Below are 21,167 nucleotides of genomic sequence, written 5' to 3'. Positions count from 1 at the left end.
TTCTTCCAATTTGCCTCAAATGGCGATTTGAGAATGAACTAATGGTGGAGGCATAAATCTGGGTTAGGCATTTTACTGTTTCATTGACTTATAATATTGTAATATGACTGAGACAGCGACTTACGCGAGGTGCATGCCTTTCTCGGCATACATGCAATACTATAACAGTGAGGAAATTAATTAGATATCCATAAACTGAAGAGTAGCTGCAGCACTCACAGTAGGACAGTGGCAACTGCTGATCATTACACCGTGCGGTCAGATCAGTCTATTGATTTATTCTTAAAATGCAGCAGCAGCATGGGAGGAACACATTTCAGCACCACTGGCGATTTTACGTTGGTGCAGCGGATGCACGTGCACTCCTTGTATATATATATTTAACGCATATACATATATATATATATATATATATATATATATATATATATATAATGTGTCGTAGATATCTATATTTCATTGTATTCAACATTATTCAATGCAATTTCTCGATTCATTGCGTTTCTCAATAAAATAAATCTGTACTTGACCTCTCAACTCAACTCACTCATGTTGATTTCATCATTGTAAGGCCACAGCATAGTGAAGAGGATATTAACGTGATGTGTGTAGTACTTCATAGATCTACTAGCCTCTTCATTTTGCTTTCAGAGTGCACCAGATTAACTCATTCATGGCCAGTTTAGGACTGCCAATATTTAGCTCAGGCCAAAGATTTTCATAATTGTTGGTCATCTTTCAAGACCCACAGTAAATTATCTATTAGCACCAAAGTGATTTGCAATACCTCAAAATGAAGATGTACGTCTCTGGGTTCACCAGGAAAAAAAAAGGTGAGCTTTTAGCATGTTCTGTACTCTACTTATAGCCATTTATATACACCCTGTTTTCACCAAAAAGGTCTCTCTGAGAAGAGAAATTGGAGAAAAAGGCATTTTTGTAAAGGACACAATCTCAGGCAGAACTCGCTCTCAATTCTTTTATTTTGAACTGTATTGACATCAGACATGTAAATATTATTCGTTATGACACAAATGACAAAAAAATATATATATATACATGAAGTGCTTTTTTTACATTCAACAATACAGTTTACTCAGTGTGAGTGAGTGTGAATGTGTGTGTGTGCGCGGGGCCCATGTGTGTCTCTTTACATTACATTACATTTCGTCATTTAGCAGACACTTTTATCCAAAGCAGCCTTGCAGCAGTAGAGTAACATCAACACACACACACACACACACACACACACACACACACACACACACACACACACACACACACACACAGAGAGAGTTCTGTCCACAGCTGCTGCTGGATCGCACCTCCTTCCCAGGGAACACTATTGATCTCCCCGCAAATTAGCATAGGAGGAGAACACCAAACTGGTCTGAGATCAGCGTCTAGCCTCCTCTGCCTCTGCATCATTGGCAATGCATATATATTGTGGGAACTCTGATTCAAGCCAGTAGTCAAAAGCAGGTTTTAAACGCAATATGCGTTGTTTTATTCAATTAAACAAAGAAAGTTCATCCCTTCTCGGGGAAATCAGGGAAATATAACTCTTTCGGCCAGGGTTAGCCTGCGACTCCGTAGGGGTGTTCTCCCCACCACGTAGCCCGGCCTCAGTTCCTCGCTTTTAATTGCTCCAATATCTTGCCTGAGAACGAGAGGAGAGAGTCTGTGTCAGGTAACAGCAATATCATCACATGCGAAGGTTTAGGGAGAGGATCGGTAAATGTACTTACCGCCCGACAGCAAGGAGCTTCCTTCTGGAGGAGAACCGGCCACACAGTGAGGTTCAGAGCGGTGTCTGGTTTTCTATGGCCCTTAATTGGGGGATCCGCTCCAGCCGTGCGCTCTGCTCCTAAGCGCGCCCGGCTGTCAGCGGTCCCACTGATTCAACATGAAATTGGGGAAGTACCTGTTGTTGATGACGCGGCCTAGACACCGTCTCTGTCGGGAATCCCCGGCTCTGACGTCACTGTGGTGGCTGGTTGTCCTCCCGCTCTCACCTGTCAAGCAGTATGTTACCGAGACTCCACACATCCTCCCCCTAAGCTCGCTGCCTGTGCGGGGAGCTTCTTTTTCTTCTGCTTCATCCCGTCGTGACATGGCATCTGCGTGTGGTATCTCCCTCCCTGGTCTGTGTTCCACTTTGAATTTATAGTTTTGCAACTCTAAGAACCACCGCGTTACCCTTTCATTTTTATCTTTGTTAGTTGCCATCCATTTGAGGGGGGCGTGGTCCGTGATGAGGGTAAACACCCGGCCCCAGAGGTAATAGCGGAGGTAGTGAATGGCCCATTTCACCGCCAGGCATTCTTTTTCCACCGTTGAATAGTTTCTTTCGTGCTTCAACAACTTCCTGCTTATGAAGGTCACTGGGTGTTCATCTCCATCTATTACCTGTGCCAGTACTGCTCCTATTCCTGTACCGGAGGCGTCCGTGTGGAGGAGGAATGGCTTTGTGAAGTCTGGGGCTATTAATACCGGCTCTCGGCATAATGCCTCCTTTACAGCCTCGAAGGCGGCGTTGGTTTCGTCTGTCCATTTGACATGGTGTGGCAGCTTCTGTTGCGTTAAGTCGTATAACGGTGCTGCTATGGTGGCGAAATTTTTTACGAATTTTAAATAGTATGCAATCAGCCCCAGGAATGACTTCACTTGTTTCTTCGTTACGGTTCGTGGCCAATTCCTTATTTTCTCCACTTTCGTGATTTGTGGTTTTACGCACCCCCGGCCTATGGTGTATCCCAAGTAATTTGTTTCCGTCCAGGCCAACCGACACTTCTTGGCGTTGGCGGTGAGTCCGGCTCGGCGGAGGGCTCCCAGGACCGCTTCCAGCTGCTTCATGTGGTCTTCCCAGTTGCTGCTGTGTATGACGATATCATCCAAATATGCTGCGGCATACTCTCTATGTGGCCGGAGGACCCTGTCCATCAGCCTCTGAAAGGTGGCGGGTGCGCCGTGTACACCAAAGGGGAGGACGCGGTACTGAAACAGGCCGTCGGGTGTTGCGAATGCGGTCTTTGGTTTCGCCCGTCTGGTTAGGGGAACCTGCCAATACCCTTTGGTGAGGTCCAGTGTGCTGACGAATTGAGCTGGTCCCAGCCGTTCAATGAGCTCGTCCACCCTTGGCATCGGGTATGCATCAAACGTGGATATCTCATTCACTTTTCTAAAGTCATTACAGAATCTAAGTGTCCCGTCTGGCTTTGGTACAATTACAATCGGGCTGGACCAGGGGCTGTGGGATTCCTCGATCACTCCTAATTCAAGCATTTTCTTTACCTCTTCTCGGATCGCTTCCCGTCGGGGATGCGGTATGGCCGTTGTCGTACCACTTTTCCTGGCGTCGTTTCTATGTCGTGTTGTATGGCGTTTGTCCGGCCAGGCAGGTCGGAGAAAACGTCCCGGCTCCGTCCTAGGAGCTCCTTTACATCTTGGAGTTGTTCGGGTCCCAACGCCTGTCCGATGTCCACTGGGACCGTCGGCGGCGCCCGGTGTGGGGCGCTGTTGAGGAGGGCTAGGGGAGCGGGTCTCTCGGCTTCATGCCACGGCTTCAAAATGTTGATGTGGTAGAGCTGTAGTCCTTTTCTCCGTCCCGGCTGACAGACTCGGTAGTTCACTGGCCCGACCTTCTCGACTACTTCAAACGGCCCCTGCCATTTGGCCAGGAATTTGCAGTCATGGCTGGGCACTAATACAAGGACCTTCTCCCCGACCTGGAACTGCCTGGGGTTGGCTCCTCTATTATATGTGCGGGTCTGGGCGGCTTGTGCCTCCTCCATGTGCCGTCGTACCATCGGCCATACCTTTTTCGCTCTTTCTTGTAGCCTCTTGACATGTTCGATGACATTCCGTAGTGGGGAGGGCTGGCTTTCCCACGCCTCCTTTGCCAAGTCGAGTAGACCCCGGGGGTTTCGGCCGTAGAGCAGTTCAAACGGGGAGTATCCAGTGGATGCCTGTGGCACTTCTCGTATGGCAAACAGCACATAGGGAATGAGTTGGTCCCAATCTTTCCCGTCCACATCTATCAGTTTCTTCAGCATCTTTTTCAGGGTTTGGTTAAATCTCTCGACTAGGCCATCTGTCTGGGGGTGATAAACAGAAGTTCTTATGCGTTTTATTTTCAGCCATTTGTACAAGTCTGTCATTACTCTGGACATGAAGCAGGAGCCTTGGTCGGTGAGCACCTGCTCTGCGATTTCCACCCGGCTAAACAGCATGAACAGTTCTTTAGCGACATTTTTGGCCGTAGCGGTGCGTAAAGGTATTGCTTCAGGGTAACGAGTAGCATAGTCCACTATTACCAATATGTAGCGGTGTCCTCTGCTTGACTTCGGGAGCGGCCCCACGATGTCCATGGCGAGATGGGAAAACGGGACCTCGATGATGGGTAGAGGGATCAGGGGGTTCCTGTACAGTGGCCGGGGAGCAGTTTTCTGGCACTCACCACAACATCGACAGAAATTCTCAATCGCTTTTTTTATGCCTGGCCAATAGAACCGGCGTAGCACTCGGGTATATGTTTTTTTAACCCCTAGATGTGCTCCCAACTGATGAGTGTGGGCCAAATATAACACTCTGGACACATAGGTTTTAGGCACTAATAATTGTTCCATGACTTCCCCCTCCGGAGTTTTGGTGGATCTATACAACAACCCCTGTTTCACAATAAATTGTGGGAATGTTTGCCTCACCCCGGAACAGCGCTTCCCATCAATGGCTGCGACGGCTCTACGGCTGGCTTCCAGATTCGGGTCCGCCCATTGGGCCGAGGCGAACTCTCCGTGGGCCGGGGGTTCGGGTCCGTCCGGGAGAGGAAACTCCGCGAAGGGGTCCTCCTCGAGCGGCGGCGTCTCATATTCAGCGGGCCCGGCGGGACCTTCTTCGGCGGCCGATGTGTCGGACTGCCGTCCTTCGGATCCCGGCCTGAAGGCTGGGCAGGCAACGTTTTGCCGGGTCATCCGTCTCCCCCGGGGTTTGTCCCGTCGGGGCTTCTCCGGGAGCCTACCGGAACGGCAGTATCGGAGGAATAGGGGGCAATCAGTGCCTATCAGGAGCGGTACCGGGAGATTGGGCACCACGCCTGCGGCGACTCTGGCCTCGCCTTTTGGGGTTTGGACCCGTATATAGCTGACCGCATAGCATTTTTCGTCCCCGTGGACGCATCTCACGGCCATGGTTTCTGTCGAGAGCTCCCCCGCGAGGTCGGCCCGGACGAGGGTTACCACGCTTCCGGAGTCGAGGAGGGCATGGGTGTCGGTGCGCCCCACCCGGACCGGTAGGGTCGCCTGCTGGACGGGGTAGCCTCCGGTGTGAAGGGAGGGTCGGGGTTCGTCACCGGCTGCGGAGGGCATGGACACATCTCTGTCGGGGCAGGACCAGGACATGTGGTCTTCTTGTCCGCAGACGTAGCACCTCCTTAGCTGTCGACTCCCTCGGTCGGCCGTGTTGCGCGGCTCTCTGTGGGCCGTGGGCTGGGCCGGTGGCAGTCGGCGGCGGCTGTCCCGGCTGGGTCTGTCTGGGGGGGCTGTCTTGCGAAGTGGCTCACTCAGGGTGGATCGCATCATGTCAGCGCTGACTTGGTGGTTTTCCAGCAAGGCTACCAAGGCGTTCAGGGAGGAGGGGCTCACCTGTGCAGCGTATTTCCTGGCGTCGGGCGGCAAGGAGCGGATGCACCGGTCAATTACGAGTCGTTCTATCCACGGGGGATCTCCCGTGGAGGTGAGCCAGCTCTGTGTGAGCCTCAGTAGATCAGCTACCTGGGAACGGGGCGGCTGGTCCGTTGTGTATCGCCAGCCATGATACCGTTGCGCACGAGCGGGGAGGCTGTAGCCGTAGCTGGCGAGGATGGCGGTGCGTAGCTTCACGAAATCCCTTGCCTCTCCCATGGACAGGTCCCGACAGACCCTCTGCGCCTGGCCTGTGAGGAAAGGAGCAATGATGCCTCCCCAGTGTGCGGCAGGCCATCCCTCTCGTACCGCCGTTCTCTCGAATAGCTCCAAGTAGGCTTCGACATCATCGTCTGGGCTTTGCTTTGTTAGGACATCTCCGGGGGCCCTTGCAGTCGAGTCGTCTTTCTCTATTTTTTTTATTAGTTCTTTTACTGCCTGCTGCAGTTCAGTTTGGCTTTGGATCAGCGTCACCAGAGCCTGGGCCTGCTCCATGGTGCGTGAGGTGTTTAGCGTTGAATCAGAGTGCCTGCATTCTCCACCACTTGTGGGAACTCTGATTCAAGCCAGTAGTCAAAAGCAGGTTTTAAACGCAATATGCGTTGTTTTATTCAATTAAACAAAGAAAGTTCATCCCTTCTCGGGGAAATCAGGGAAATATAACTCTTTCGGCCAGGGTTAGCCTGCGACTCCGTAGGGGTGTTCTCCCCACCACGTAGCCCGGCCTCAGTTCCTCGCTTTTAATTGCTCCAATATCTTGCCTGAGAACGAGAGGAGAGAGTCTGTGTCAGGTAACAGCAATATCATCACATGCGAAGGTTTAGGGAGAGGATCGGGAAATGTACTTACCGCCCGACAGCAAGGAGCTTCCTTCTGGAGGAGAACCGGCCACACAGTGAGGTTCAGAGCGGTGTCTGGTTTTCTATGGCCCTTAATTGGGGGATCCGCTCCAGCCGTGCGCTCTGCTCCTAAGCGCGCCCGGCTGTCAGCGGTCCCACTGATTCAACATGAAATTGGGGAAGTACCTGTTGTTGATGACGCGGCCTAGACACCGTCTCTGTCGGGAATCCCCGGCTCTGACGTCACTGTGGTGGCTGGTTGTCCTCCCGCTCTCACCTGTCAAGCAGTATGTTACCGAGACTCCACAATATCAACAACAAAATGTGTGGTGAGGCTGCCAAGCTTTACGGGCTTCCCGAACTACAATTTTGCGTGATCTGTGTTTGAAAGAGCCTATAGTCACTTTCAATGTAATCCCGGCGGGTCTTTGCACGGCGCAAATGCGCTCTGAAAAATGGCTCCTGTCTGTTGCTGTGTTGTCCTCGTTCTCTTCCTCCTCCTCTCGTTCGGGCTGCGACACAGGAACGGGGTCCGGCTTGGGTTTGGGACCAGGCGCTGGAACCGGATCGATCATGTTGGTCACGGGTTTGACTACCGCCAACAACTCATCCAGGTTCGCTGCCCTGCAGCAAGGCGACCAGCGCAGCGCGCCGAGGGGCGTTTCAATGGCGTTTCTCCTACTCTGCAACAGGCAGCGTTTCTCCGTTTTCTGTTATTTCCTCCTCCCCCATTTCAAAACAACAGCTGCATAGTTGTTTGTTCACGTGTTGTCGGTTTGTCTTTGAGGCCAGGGACCTGATACCATGTCACAGGCTGGGGAAGTCTTTGAACTACGCTAAACACGAATAAAAACTAAAACACGTCAAACACGTATTTGGCTGGGAGGCACACTCCTGATAAGACGTTAAAGACGTATATGGCCAGGAATGAGTTAATGCATTACTTTAAAATGTACAACATTTCTTTGTTCTCCCAGTTGGGGTACACTTTGGACCGTGAAGGTGCAACCCCTGGTTGGAAAGCCTAGAATCGCCTATGTTCAGCACTATCATCAGCATCATTGTCCTACTGTGAGTGCTGCAGCTATACTCTTCAGTTTATGCATATCAAATTAATTGCCCCAATAGTTTAGTTTAGTTTTAGCATGCTAGTTCCTATTTGGGGATTATTAATTTAAAGGAACAGCTCACCCTAAAATCCAAAATACATTTCCCCTCTCACCTGTAGTGCTATTTATCCATCTATATCGTTTTGTGTTAATTGCGTGAGTTTTGGAGATATCGGCCGCAGAGTTTCTGCCTTCTTTCCAATACAATGGAACTGGATGGCACTTGGCTTGTGGTGCTCAAAGTCCCAAAGAAATACATTTGAAAAACTCAACAACAATGTCTCTTTCCAGAAACCATGACCCCGTTACTCAAGATAATCCACAGACCTTGTTATGAGCAGTTTCATGTAGGAACTATTTTCTTTTGACCGAACTACACCCGCTAGCTGCTAGCTAGTTCCTACATGAGACTGCAAAAGAAAATAGTTCCTACATGAAACTGCTCACAACAAAGTCTGTGCATTATCTTGAGTAACCGGGTCATGATTTCTGGAAAGAGACCATGCTGTTGAGTTTTTCAAATGTATATATGTTTTGGTGCTTCGAGCATCACAAGCCGAGTGCCATCCAGTTCCATTGTATTCAAGAGAAGGCAAACATCTCTGCGGCCGATATCTCCAAAACTCAGCTAACTATCCTAAAATGATATAGATGGATAGATAGCACTACAGGTGAGAGGAAAAATATGTATTTTGGATTTTAGGGTGAGCTGTCCCTTTAATGTAAAGGTTTTCTATTTTACATTAAATGAATCATTGGAAAAAAATATAGTCACCTGGGTTGAGAAAGGATGTAGTCAGAGTCATTTGTGATCTCAATCGTGCACTGCCGATGTGTTAAACCATCCCCAATGGCTGCGAGAGAGAGGTGAGAGAGAGGTCAGAGGTGAGGGAGAGAGAGAGGTGAGAGAGAGGGGTAGAGAGAGGAGAGAGGGAGAGAGATGAGAGAGAGAGGGAGAGAGGTGAGAGTGAGAGAGAGAGGGATAGGGAGAGAGAGGTGAATGACTGCATGTCACAAACTGAGGGACACAACTGAACATGACTGAATATCACAATATCTGACGCACACAGACACACAGATACATTGTACATTTTGATCACAATTCTCGTTGCTGATGTGTCCGTCTGTGTCTGTTCCCTCCTTGCTGGGTTGTGTTATTATTATGATCATCAGTGTCTGTCATAAATAACTGATGACATCACAATTCTCGAGTGACATCACTGATGTCTATCATTGCTGATGCTGTCACAATGGCTCTCTGAAAAGGCCTAAAAACATAAAATATTGCTGTAGTAGCCCGGCATCACTGATGACATCACATCACAATTGACTTGAGTGACATGACTGATCATATCCCAATTACGCAAGTGACATCATTGACATCATCATCGAGGGCTGAGACAGGATAAGAAATGGGTCTGAGTTGCACGCGACTGGAGAAACGGGTATGGCAGGCATCACCAAATGGTCGACCGCGGTCCAGCTACGGATCCAGACGCTGCCCTGTGTAGACCCAGACGTATAACTGATAAATCATTGAGATTATTAAAGTTTGATGGAGCGTTTCGATTTTAACCCGTGCAGCGTTTCTAGACTTTACGGTACTAGTTCACCGGCCTCACAGACCAATTGCATGCATTGTAAATAATCGCACGTGGTGCTACCCAATCAGGGTAACCCATGTGATGCTACTCAGCCAATCAGGGCCGCCGCTCAGCTGCTGGCTAAACAGTAATGTTTCCTCTCCCGAAAAAGCAATGAGGGTAAATGCTCACGTAAACAGCCTTCATTGTGCAGTTCTTGTAGAAATAGAGTGACAACAATTAAACACGGACAGTGCACCAGAGGTATTTCTCTGTATTTTCTACTGAGATGGATGGATTTGGCCTGCATGTGGCGATGCTGATTGGCTGAAGGAGTTGTCTGTCAATGCAAGTACTCCCACCCACTGAAATCACTGTGCGAGGCAGACTGGAAGTCCAGTCCAAACTGTCCAATGGTCCAATGGTTCAGACCAGGGGTGTAGGCCTGGTCCCCTTTAGTGAAGCCGTTGCATGTTAGATCGCCGCTCTGGCGGCAGGTGCCAGTATAGGTCACAAGGCCCGCCTCCCCATGTTAGTGGATGGGGAAATGGACAACCGAAATAATCACAGTACACGTAAGATAATTTTTTTCCAAAGGTGGTTTATATCATTTTAGATAGTTATTATCATTGCTAATTAATGCCTGTGCAAGTGGTCATTTTTCTGATCAGTTTGTTTTTAAGTAGTTATTTGACATATAAAAAGGGATGATTGACAGCTGTGGCAGCCAGTCTCAAGCCGTCATTGGCTGGACAGGCTCTTCATATTATAGAGCTAGCGTTAGTTTTACATAGTACACAGTACTGCTTGATCAGTTATCTACCAGACATATCGATGGACCGCAATAAAAAGGACATTGTTTTGAGAAAGGTGCGCGAGGAAGTAACGTTGGTTGGGGACTGAAGTAAGTTCAGTAAATATGTGTTTTATTAGTTACTCCAGCTACGTTATCGGTTATTTTAATACACAATGGTTTTAATGGATGCAGGCTAGCATTAGCCGCTTGAGTTAGCCGGCTGTTTTTGCATTATTTGTCGGCTTAATATTACTATATCTTAACAACCAATAACGATACCTGGAATAACACAATAATAGACATATTTTCAGAACTGACCAGGTTGTCCATCTGACAGGAAATGTGTTTTATAACGTTAACTCCCGGGTATAAGATGGGGCCTACACAACCACCAGCCATTAGCTAATCGCTAACGGGTTAGCGTTAGCTTAGACAAACAGATACTGGATGTTTTATTTTTAGTATTAAAGCAATACACGTTTTTATATGGATATCTCAGGGAAATGCTTTGACTGTGGGGATGTTCATTCTTCACAAGCTCCTCTCTTAGTAACGATATACCATTGGCATAAATAAGATATAGCTCAGTGGGATATACAGAGTCAGAGAAGAGACCAGGCATCCTGGCTCACGCACTGGGCTAACATTAGGTTTGGCTGCCCTACCCACACTGTACCAGTACAACAACGTAGCCTCATGCTTAGATTTGTTAAACCAACATTTTGCTCCAAAAGGAATTAAATCATAAAGTTAATCAAAATGCCATGGAAACATTACGCTAATCAACACAGAGCTGCAAACATCGGTTCATCCGATAATTTCCCCCTTATAGCTCAGTGAGAGGCTGAGAGCAGCCCGGAGGTCTGACTTGTCTTGGCTGATACAGCTCAATCTGCGACAACGAAAATCAAATTTTCGTACAGGCGTCATTTTGATAAACTGATCTCATAGTGGGAATCTTCCTGGTTACCTTTGGCGAGACACAAAATATTACAACTTAAAGTGCCATATTTGCTAGACTGTATATAAATACACAACGCACTGTGCACAAATCTAGAAACAGCAGCTCTACATAAGAAAGTTCAGAGGGGCGGGGACCTCACAGAGGTTCTAACTCAACGGAGCTACTGCGCAGAATCTGGTTCACTGACCTGGCAGGATTTCGGCTTCACTCGACCCTGCTGGGTGGAGATAGCCACGCTCAGTCCATCTTATTTATGTCGATGGTTCAGACTGATAGGATTGTGTGAGATCACAGTATCAGGCTGGTTCTACCAGGCTAGGTGAGCTGGGCTACACTTTCTCTCATTAAACAAGATAAAGTGGGGGAATTGCTCAAATGTGCTGAGATTGTTTTGGCCTGTTGACTAAATGTGTCAAGTGGAGTTAACAGAAGAAAAAGGCAACTTATTGTACACTTTTTATTTCATGTTTCTCAAATTAAGCACTGCAATGTATTTTACTTTTTCAATGAGCCCTTATTTTACTGTAAGGGAGAGTGGGGTAAGATGAGCCTGGGTAAGTTGACCCACCCCATGTGTCTAGAAAACCGTGCGCATTTGTTGTCATGTGACCATGAATTTAGGAAGCATCTATCATGTCTATCTAGCTGTGATGGAGAGAAGCACATGGGAGAATCTCACACTATGCCAAGCTGCTCCCTGCAGCGCACCAACTGGACAATGTCTATTTTCTCAGAATTGACCCCTATAAAACCATCCATTACGCCTGAAGGCGTCATTGGCAATGGCATGGGTGCGGCCACCCGCTCCACCCCGTGACGAACACGTCACGCCCGCGTCATCTTGCCATACCACTTTGCTTTAGTCCAGCAGCCCCATGCAGACGTGCTGTTTTTCTCTTGACCATCGACTAGCTTACGGTTAGCTCTTAGCCATCAGTGACACCTGTCTCCTCGTGTTCCATCAACCCAAACGGGAGCGGCGGATGAGGACTGCACGACTTTGTCGAACCAAGCCTCACCAGGAACGGCAGGACCCACTGCGAAAGCTAAGGTATTTTCTCTCATGCTGTTACAGCTAGCTTGGTAGTCTCTTAGCTAGCCAGTCTGTGGGCTAGCTATTAGCTGTTGAGTTACGCTAGCTAATTAGCTCGCCGGACGGAGTAGTGTGATAGCTAGCTCAGCTGCCTGCCTAGCGCTAGCTTCTACTGTTGCTTGCACCGTAGCTTGTAGCCGTTGCTAGGTTAGCCGAAAATCACTTTGCGCTTTTTTCTTTCGCCTCGCTGGCCAGGCTGTGTCCATGGACCCGTCTCGCCCAGCTATGGACGCGAACGCACCGTTCCGTCAGTGCAACCGATGCAATGCCGAGATGGCTACCGATGACTCGCACAATCTCTGCATGTTCTGCCTGGGGCCGGAGCATGCTGAGCACGCTTTGGCAGACCCGCACTTTTGCAGAAATTGTAGTGAACTCCTCCCGCTGCCATCCATGGGGAGATGCCTTCCAGTGGCTTGCCTGTCGTAGGCCGAGCTCCCGCTCAGGGCACGGAGCGTGTTGCCTCCCGCCTGGCTGGGCTTGGAGGCCACGCCGCCTCTCAGGCTTCGCTGGAGTCTCGCCCAATCCAGTGGGACGACTCCCCGGTGCCAGATGAGGCTGAGGCCTGGAATACGATCCTATTTATGATCATGAGGACCTCGTCGTACAGCTCCAGCTGAGTGGCGACGAGGACCGCGAGGGCATATAGGAGCAGGAGGCCACTTCGGCCGAAGCGGCCGGGGACGGGGCCCACGCCTCTGCTGGCGAGCCTTGCCAAAGGCAGTTCAGAGAGGTAATGGCCAGGGCCGTGGAGAAGCTGGGCATCGTCTGGGCCGATTGCGTGGGCAATTTTTTCAGCCTCCCTCTGGGCAGCCTCAACATCACATGCCGCTGTGTCCGGACATACAAAAACCGTACGGACATCCGCAGGAGCCCAGGGCCCCTTCACAGGGGATCGCCGTGTGGTCGGTTTTGGATGGCGAGCCCGACCTGGGCTACGCGTCCATGCCACCACTGGAGGAGGCGGTGGCAGCCCATTTGTCGCCGTCCTCCAACAGGCCTCAGCTTCCCTCCAGGGCCAGACGATGGCCAAGCGGCTGAAAAGTCATATCTGACGTCCGGCCAGGTGGCAGCGATGGCCAACAATTTGGCCATCCTCCACGGTTATCTGGCGGCCCTGCTAGCAGACCTGCAGGGTGCCGCCACTCCGGAGGCCTATACAGATGAGGGGTTTTTATATTGATTATGCCAACTCTGAGAGTATGAAGTATGAGTATGAAGGACACAACAAGAGTGGGGACTGCCTGAGCTAACATGATGATGACAGAGGCATTGTGACATCATCAGTGATCTCATAAGAGGTTGTGATGTCATCAGTGATGTCATAAAAGCAGTTGTGATCATCAGTGATGTCTATGTAAATTAAAGGCCCAATCCGTCAAAACTCACTATTACTGACGCCGGTGGCCGTTAGTGTAACTGCAGGCAGCGTGTGAACGAGCTGACGCGCGGGCACCATACTCGCACGCGTACAAGCAGTTGCCTGGCAACAGCAGAGCTGTTCGTTGCTTTGTAACGTTAACTCATAAAAGTCACTTGAAAACGGCAACCTGGACAATTTATCGGTCAGATCAGCCTCGAGATGCCCAGGAAGGATTCTGGATGAATTAGGGGACGTTATTGTGGCATGTTTGGTCGTGTTTTGGCTTGCGTTGGCTGCGGGCAAGTCGATACTCATGTTAGCACAAGCCAGGAAATAGCCTGCTCCCCCTGTATGTACGGTACCCTGTAATGCCTGGAGTTGACCAAACTGAACAATCAAACAATGTTTCATAAGCATAACAGTAACGTTAGGCATATTTTACGACTGTTAAATTCATTATCCACACAAGACGGTAACGTTATTAGTGGGGCTGGTGGTAATTTCTATAAATGTAAATTAATATTAGTTAGCCGCGATTAGCATCAAGCTAACGTTACTAGTATGCAGCCAACAGCCAACTGCAGTCAGAGCCTGCTGGCTGCGGGAAGTGGACACTCATGTTAGCACAAGCCAGGAAATAGCCTGCTCCCCCTGTATGTACGGTACCGTCCAAACTGAACAGTCAAACAATGTACCGTAAGCATAACAGACAGTAGGCTAACGTTAGGCATATTTCCGACTGTTAGATTCATTATCAACACAAGACAGTAACGTTATTAGTGGGGTTGGTGGTAATTTCTATAAATATAGCTAAATCTATTAGTTAGCCGCGTATAGCATCAAGCTAACGTTCAGGCAGACACACCACCGCAGCTAAATGCAGTCAAACAATAATGTTCCATGACCATAAGCATAACGGTAGTAACGTTAGGGTTGCATTACTTCACACAAGACGGTAATGTTAGCAGAGTTTCTGACCAGGTGGTCAGATACTTGTACTACGGAGTGACAGTAAAAATCTTGAATCTTGAAAATCCATTAGCAAGCAGCTAACGTTATCTGGTCAAAACCACATTACAGTAGCTACAAGCAGCAAGTTTCCTTCATGAACCGAAAACACAGTCCTGACTCTAGTTTCCCCCCGATGTCGGTCACATTGCTGCTGTCTGGCCAGACGGGCTTCATTAGATAAATATTAATTTATTTAGTCTGGACTTTTTCTGGAGTCTGTGTTGTTTCCTTTAGCTAGCAGCTAGCGACGACCGTAACGTTAAAAGCTACTTCAGCCATTTCCTGTTAGCGTCTAGGACAAGAGCACAAGCTCGTGAACGCGCGAGACGTCACATCCTCTAACTGTGGCGGGAGATGCTATCCACTTCGAAACTGCGGTTTTTCCATATATCTTCTGAACGGCTGGTCGGAGAGAAACGCCCCTGGTCGCCATTTTTAAGTTACGTCAAGGCGCATTCACTCAGTGCCAATAATAAACACTTTGTGCACATTTATTTCTCGCCAAAACCAACGGAATGGGCCTTTAAGGAATTTTGTTACAAAAGTTAAATAAAATTAAAATAAATTGTATTATGAAAATAGGATTAATTATATTAAAATTTGAGTAATTATGAAATACTCTGAATTAACTAATAATATCAAACCAATAATATCAAACCCACAACATTTTATAGGGAAAGTAGACAATTTAAGGAATAATATGCATAATAGATAATTAAATATCTTAAAAATAAAAAAATATCATGAAAGAATAAGAAATTGACAGTGTAACTATAAGTGATGTAGAATGCCTAAAAATGGGAAATTGCCATTCTCAGGATCAAATAGTCATCTTATAAGTTTTGCCTGTTTTAAGTAAGTTGATGGAAAGAAAAGAACAGATTAGATGCTATTTTTCTTTTAATAATTTAACCAGTAGCGGCCGGCCACTAGAGGGCGCCAGGGCGCCGCCCCACCTACTTTATCCACATGAAGAAGAGGGAAATAAAACGTTATAGGCTATATATATATTTATTTATTTTTATGAGCAAGGTGAATATTAGATAGTGAGTATATAATCTGCAATAAATATGTAGATTCATAATTATCTACATGTGTACTGTTTTTGGGTCAATATTTCCTTGCACCGAATTGCTACGGACGCCGTCCGGGGACTTCCGGTTTACTTCCGGTTTCCAGCAGTGCAGATCATTAGAGTATCAGGATCTGTGTAGTTGCACATGCGCTGTTCACTCTCAAAAACAAAGGGATTTGGGAGGGCTCTGGGCACACGTATCTAGCGACCAGGTGGAGGTGGGGTCAGGTAGAGTGAGTGTCGTGACGTAGGCTAGGCTACGTAGATGGGTAGCGACCATAGGGTAGGGACGCAGTATACAGTATATCAACACTAGTAGCAGTCCCACGCCGACGGCTTTGCAGCACGCGCGCGAAGCAAAGAGGTTTCAACTGCCATTACATTACATTACATTACATTACGTCATTTGGCAGACGCTTTTATCCAAAGCGACTTACAATAACACATTTTCTGTCAGCAATAGAGCAATCAACTATGGAGCACAGTCTATGACAACTACATTTGTGCCATAAAACACAAAAGACGTTTTGCAAGAATGGAGAAAGAAAATCCTGTGAAGTCACTCAAAACGACGCCGTTTGAGAGACGGACTTTACAGGAGAAGCATCGAGTGAAAGAGCTTCGACCAGATCACCCTGAGCTCGCCATTAAACAACAGGCTACAGACAGAGGAAGAAAATACACTCGGGTCTTTTTCAGACGTTTCTAGTAGCTAGTAACGTCCGTTACTACTTGCTTGATTTAGGGCTGGAGTGGATGATAATTCAATAGCCTATTATTGTTGTCTTTCAGTGGAATCATCGTGATGATATGAAGTTATTTTAATAGTGACATTTTTGCTGTCTAAATTGATGATGACAAGCAAATGTTACTTAAAAACTGATCAAATGAGGTATGGCAGGAATATTATTTGAAAATATAAGGTTTGTTTGACATCACCATTCAGTTCAATGAGATGAACACTGATTTTGCATACGTGAAACATAGATATTGATATTGAGAAGAATCCTTATGATTATCATATTGATTTCAACCCCATCGTCCACCCCTATATATAGCCCTCTCTGGACAACAATGCACCAGCCGCTACTGAATTTAACCACTGATTTTCACAATCAGAATCAGAATCAGTATTATTTTATTTGCCAATTAAGGTATGTTTTCACATACTACTAAGAATTTGTCTTGGTGTGGTTGGTGCTCATTAACATTGATAAGAACAAATATATAAGACATAGATCAAGTTTGCTGTTTACAGATTATGTACAGGGTCAGGGACAGGTGCATCAGAGTTAGCAAAAGTAAGTGAGCTTGGCGTTGTCATGGTTTTCAGATAAGTGACAGTCAGAGTAATAACATATGTACAGTGATAAGATGCATGATATATCAGCAATGAGATAACAGAGTAACACAATACAGTGGAAAAGGTGCCCAATAGTAGCAGCAGAGTAATGAGCTTTAGTATTGTAGCTTTAGTATTGAGTTTTAGTATTGCACGTGCATATACCGTGCATACCATTTCAACAGCATACCGAGAAGGACATTCAACAGTGACTGCGCTCTAATCCAAATGACCGATGATTGGCTGAGAGAGATTGAAAAGAAGAAAATTGTTGGTGCTGTCCTGCTTGATTTTACAGCATTTGATATTGATCACAAATTATTACTCAAAAAACTGGACTGCGATGGTTTTTCTCTGCCGGCATTATCATGGATACAAAATTATTTAAAAAATGTGTTTTTCAGAAGTTAAAACCGTAAAGTGGGTGTTGCCTCAGGGAAGTTGTCTTGGGCCTTTGCTATACCATTTTCAGAAATGATTTCCCACTTGTTTTAAATAAGGCCAATATTTCAACCTACGCGGATGACTCAACAATATACATGTCAGCTTTTTCACAGCCAATGAATTAAATACAGTCTTAAATTTTGAGATGCAATCAGTGGTTGAATGGATAAAGAAAAATAAATTGGTTTTAAACATCTAAATAGCATTATTTTCGGTTCAAATCATGCTCTTTAACCCTGTTTTGAAACTTTCAATAAGTGATGTGGCTATTGACGAAGTCCAGGAGACTAAGTTCATAGGAATTACGTTAGATAGTAAATGATCATGGTCAAAATACATAAATAAAAGTTGTTAAAATGGGAAATGGTATTTCTGTTGTTAAAAGATGTGTATTTTTTTTTACAGTGAATTCTATCAAACAGGTGATTCAAGCTTTAATCTTGTCCAATCTTGACTATTGTCCTGTAGTATGGCCTAATCTTGTGACAATGGGCTGAAAAAATTACAAATGGTACAAAACAAAGCAGCATGTATACCGCCCCGTTATGAGAACAAATGTTGCAATGCACAATTGTCTAGCTTGAGTTATTTATTAAATATAGATTACTCTACTCACTGCTTGTATTTATCAGGAATTTTCTGTTACAAAGACTCAATTAATTCTGTTTAATAATTTATCTCTCAGTTTAGACAGACACAACTACTCTACCAGACATGCTTCAGCAGGAGATTTTACACTTCCAAAAGCCAGGTCAAACGCAATTAAGCGAACTGTCATGTATGAAAGAATGGAACTTACTCCCTAGACGTACAAGAAAATAGCAAAATTGTATTCAAAACCTTGGTAAAAACAGCATCTTTTAACAAGAGAAGTTGACACTAGGAAAGAAAGAAAAAGCTTGATGTAATGTGAATATATATACATATATGTATATATAGGTGTGTGTGTGTGTGTGTGTGTGTGTGTGTGTGTGTGTGTGTGTGTGTGTGTGAGCGCGTGCGTGCGTGTGTGTGTGTGTGTGCGTGTCTTTGAATACTGTAGCTATGCATGTGTCTGATTATGTATATGCATAGAAGTAGATTGTGAAATTGATTGGAAATGTACTTGTACAATAAATGAAAAATGAAAAATGATAATGTATTGTATAATTGGCCTGTCAGGAGCTTGTCTTGTTTCTATTTTTAGGTGTGCTTTACAATCTGCCTACATTCACCCATTTACAGACACACATTCATACAGCGAAGGCGGCAAGCTGCCATGCAGGGTGCTGGCATAGCGATCGGGAGCAATTTGGGGTTCAGTGTCTTGCCCAAGGACACTTTGACATGCAGACCGGAGGAGCCAGGGATCGAACCACCGACCTTCTGATTAGTGGACGACCCACTCTACCTCCTGATCCACAGCCACCATATGTTGTGTGAATGTTATGATATAAGTTGTATGTTGCACTTTCACAATGTACAGTCTGTTTAGTGGACCCCAGGAAGAAGAGCTGCAGCATTGCTGTAGCTAATGGGGACCCAAATAAAATGTGAAACTTAAAAATCCCCCCCCCCCCCATTATGTGAGCATAATGTTGACCACCTTTCATGCACAGCTCTAGCCCAATACTGCAAATGGTGTAACACTTTTACCCTCAAAAATATTGAGTAGATGTGACAGATTTGAAATCAAGTAAACCAAACCTTCAATAATGAGTAGATGTAACCAATAGTTAAAAGTATGTCTAATCAATTTGTTTTAGCACAATTACCAAATAATTTGAGTAGATGTAACTGAAATACTGAGTACAGAAATTTGAGTAGATATAATTGAATTTTTTTGTAGAATATACTAAAAAATGTACTAAAACAAATCTGTTGTATTAACTTCTGTATTAACTTTTAACTTAATTTAATGCTATAGATGTTTTAAAATTATATTAATTTTAACCTAAATGCATCAATATATTACACACAAACAAGATCTCAAATATGAAAACTTTATTTTGAAAAATACAGTAAAAAAACATACACCATTATTTTAGCCTCACTTTAAAAGGAACTGGAGCTCGCTACTTTTTTTTTTTTATCTCAATGGCATATGACTATAACTTTTTCCCCATATTGAACTATCAGTGTCAATCAATTGCTCAACACATCACAAACAGCAGCATGTTTTCAACAATCAAATAAAGAAACATACACCATTATTTTAGCCTCACTTTAAAAAGAACTGGAGCTGGCTAGTTAAAAATATAATCTCAATGGCATATGACTATCACTTTTTCCCCATATTGAACCATCAGTGCCAATCAATCCATCAACACATCACAAAAGGCAGCATGTTTTCAACAGATAAGCAGATTTGAAGACATTTTGAGGACCCAAGAGTGCAAAAATCAAGTACAACAGTACGAGTCTCTAAACGTGAATCAGATGCAGCGTAACAGCAGTGAACAGAGAATGCATAGTAATGTAATGAACAAAGAAAATGCATATTAAGCCAAGGTACATAAAAAAGCATAATGCAAGGTGCTGTGCCGTTCTACATGCATCCAGCTGAAACTTTGATAGTGTAAACGGCACCCGTGTGGGTGACCTTAGGTAATTGACCTAATTACCTAATGATGTGATATGTCATCAGTGATGATGTCATCAATGTCATCAGTGATGTCATGTTCCTGATGACATCATTACTGATGACATCACATCATTAGGTAATTAGGGCAATTACCTAGGTCACCCACACGGGTGCTCTTTACACTTCATAAAAGTTTCAGCCCGATCGCACTAGAATGGCATAGCACCTTGCATTAATAAGCATTTTGTACCTTGGCTTGACATCACCACTGATGACATTACTGATGACTAGGGGTGCACCGATCGATCGACACGCAATCTGTATCGGCCGATTTTGACCTCAAATATGTGATCTGCTGCTGCAGATATTTCTTTATTGTCGCCGATTGCATAGCCGATCATGCTGCACGTGAGAAACATGAGGCAGCCCATTTTCATGTCTTCAATGTCTATCGTTTAACTTTCATATTGTGCTCTAACGTTTATATCATTGTGTTGCAAAGCACACACTTTGCTTTCGTCAGTGTACTCACCTCCACACACCGCACCAGACTGTCAACACACCCCTTGCGTCTTTGAATCACACACATCAGCTGGTGATTAGAGCAGACTCAGCAGAGAGAAGTTACCTCCAGTCCTCCCGCCTACCGAGGCATTTGCATGCTGTTAAGTCCGTGTTTGATCCATATTTGCATGTATCCTCCTAACGTTAATAGCTCCGGTTAGCATTAGCCGCTTTAGCTTAATCGATAAAATAGTTTACTTGGGTCGAAGTAATTTTCTTGTGTAACAGGGAAATCCCGGAAAATGGAGTATTTTTGTTGAGTGAACTGAACTGCATTGAACTGGTAACATGGAAATCCCGAAGTGGAACGATTTTTGTTCTTTTATAAACTGAACTGAGGGAACTGGACTGAAGTACTAGCCATTTAGTTCAACACAGTCTTGTGCTCCAATTATCTCACACACAAAAAATCATGTTGGCGGTTTCCTTTAGCCTACACAGTATAAAATATTGATGTAGAAAAAAAGAAAATGTGCTGCACTTTCAATTTGATGCATGAAATGTAGGCCTATATGTAAAATGGACACTGTTCTATAATAGACTGCTATAGCTGCTTACAAAATAAATAAATAAATATATATATATATATATATTGGTGATGGGTAATCGATAATCGGTGATCGGTCGATGATCGGTTGGGCAGATATTTCTCATAGGTGGTCGGCAATCGGTGATCGGTGGCAAAAAACGTGATCGGTGCACCCCTACTGATGACATATGACATCATATCATTAGGTCAT

General features: G+C 45.5%; 1 long non-coding RNA gene across 1 annotated transcript in view; it reads right to left on the bottom strand.

Annotated features, from left to right (window-relative positions):
• Positions 1–21,167, bottom strand: part of LOC310800134 — a 48,622-nt gene that overhangs the window by 12,473 nt on the left and 14,982 nt on the right. Inside the window, exon 3 of the long non-coding RNA XR_014553852.1 lies at positions 8,405–8,483. This is a non-coding gene — a long non-coding RNA (uncharacterized lncRNA). The remainder of the gene's footprint in view (positions 1–8,404; positions 8,484–21,167) is intronic.

This window comes from Poromitra crassiceps (genome assembly GCF_964638095.1).
Source record: "Poromitra crassiceps genome assembly, chromosome: 29".
NCBI lineage: Eukaryota > Metazoa > Chordata > Actinopteri > Beryciformes > Melamphaidae > Poromitra > Poromitra crassiceps.
The sequence above is the reverse complement of the archived record's forward strand: the minus strand, read 5'-3'. Positions and strand labels throughout refer to the sequence as shown.